Source organism: Octopus bimaculoides, chromosome 11 (genome assembly GCF_001194135.2).
Source record: "Octopus bimaculoides isolate UCB-OBI-ISO-001 chromosome 11, ASM119413v2, whole genome shotgun sequence".
Classification (NCBI taxonomy): domain Eukaryota; kingdom Metazoa; phylum Mollusca; class Cephalopoda; order Octopoda; family Octopodidae; genus Octopus; species Octopus bimaculoides.
Genome location: NC_068991.1, coordinates 19,845,573 through 19,848,072, shown reverse-complemented (window position 1 = coordinate 19,848,072; position 2,500 = coordinate 19,845,573).

The window sequence follows — 2,500 nt, the reverse complement described above, 5'->3', positions numbered from 1 at the left end:
CACACACTACATGATGGAAGGTGAATATTGGTCAAGTTGTTATTAAGGTCAATCATAATAAATTGCAGCATATCATGCAATATAGTGGTCTAGTATACACACACACACACACACACACACACACACACACACACACACACACACACACACACACACACACACACACACACACACACAACACACACACAAACACACAACACACACATAAACGCGCACACACACACATGTGCACTACATACACACATGGTAATTACATGTGAGTTTGTTTATTGTCCATCTTCGTCGCTTTATGCTGTCCCAGCATCGTTAATTTCTGCAGACATCACTAGTATGTCTGTCCTATAAAAAACACAGAAAAATTTTGATCAGCTGCCAGACGATAATAGATAAATAAGTGCTTTCAATGGACGCACTGTCTTGGCATATTGGTACTATTTTCAGGTCTGCATCTCCATCCCTCTCTTCCCTCTAGTTCGCTCCTAAAGATATAATATATATATATATATGTATATATATTGTGGCTGTGTGGTAAGTAGCTTGCTTAACAACCTCATGGTTCTGGGTTCAGTCCCACTGCGTGGTAACTTGGGCAAGTATCTTCAGCTATAGCTTCGGGGTGACCAAAGCCTAGTGAGTAGATTTGGTAGACGGAAACTGAAAGAAGCCCGTCGTATATATATTTAAGGCTACCATTAGTTTCATGTTAGGAAAAATAGGAAAATATCGTAGTGTCTTAACAATTTTTCAACCCAATCACATGAAAAAAGGTGTCCGTCTCCATTTTGTAAAATGCAGCCACGTTTAGTTTGCGGAGATTCTCGTGACGTATACACATCTGCCGTCATTCAGAGACAAAAATAAACAAAAAACATGCAACATCCTTGTCAAATATGATATGCACATTGAAAGAAGTTAGCATAAGTAATCCCCAGATAGAATAGAAAATCGTTGCTAAAGCCAAAAAATACAGAGGACGGAGTATCAAATGTGAACTCTGTATTACTGAAAAGTTAATCATTATACAATTACAGATAACATCCTAAACATTAGGGATGAAACTGCATACACAAGCAATATTTTACACTCAAATGCTTCAATGAAGAGCCACTATCCGCGATGGTCATCCCACCAGGAAAGCCTCTTTCCTAAACGTGAAATTTGAACTCACATAGCACACAAGCTCCATACACAGAAGAAATTTTCCCCAATGACGAACTATCTCAGCGCACAGGTATAAGAACACCATTCCCAGAACAAAAACAAAATAATACAAAACAAATTGACCATACAACAATTTATCCAAAAGACAAATCCAAGGAAGACAAACATCCAAAAGACGTCCCCTAAGAGCAACGTTCTTTGTTTCATTGATTCATAGTTTTATTCACGTGAATTCAAGAGAATCTCCACGAACTAAACGAGGCTGTGTTTTCCAAAATGGAGGCGAACACCTTTCTCCATGTAATTGGCTTAAAAAAGTATGAAGACACTAGGATGTATTCGTACTTTTCTTAACATGAAATCAATGTTCATAACGGAAATATCGAAAGTGCCTTCATGGGAACTGAACTCGAAACAGCTTGGTTGCGACATCTTAACCACACAACCATTCCTAAGTTCATACCCATGTTGAAATTCCAATGATGGAGCGTTGGATCTAGGCTAGAAACCTACTGTTTCTCTAATGGCAAGAAATCTTGTTATAAAACTGAATAATAACATACATACATATACATGAAAAAATGTCTTCCAGATTTTATCTTCCCATGAAGTATGATGCAGTGATTAGAACAACCTGGGACAAGATAAACAGAAAAAAAAAGAAAGAAACTCCAACACGAAGTTGGCTATATTGAGACCGATGAGTCAAAAGAATTTTGTTCGAAATTCAAAATTAAAAAAGGCGCCAATTTAAAACGCAAACGGTCAGATGTTGTTGCATACAACCACAAGGAAAAGATATGTTCTGCTGTGGAAATCAGCTGCCCACTGGGCATCAATGTGGTTAGGCCAATATAAGAAAAAGAGGACATCTATGGACCGCTGATAAGAGTTTTGTAAATCCAGTAACCAAGATACGCTTTCAGTTTCATACCTTTTGATAATGAAGCAACAGGATATATACCAAGCGTCTAGAATAAACTATGGCTGAGCTTGGGTCCGAGAGTAGAGAATATAAATCCTTAATTCATACACAACAAATGATTATGATATCTGGGATTATTAAAATCTGCAAGACCTTCTTAAAATTGAAAGGATATTGAACAAAACAAGATGCTTTCTTTTATAACCTTTCTTCAAGCACGGGGCCGGGTCAAAATTTATTCAGAATTAAAAAGAGAAAGAAAGCAAATACATACATACATACATACATACATACATACATACATTTATTTATTTTACTTTCTCTCCCTGCTTATTTCTGTGTTCCTTTCTGTCGAAGACCGTACCCTCGAAACGAAAAAGACTTTCTCACTTCCCGAGCGTTAAACTAATACAC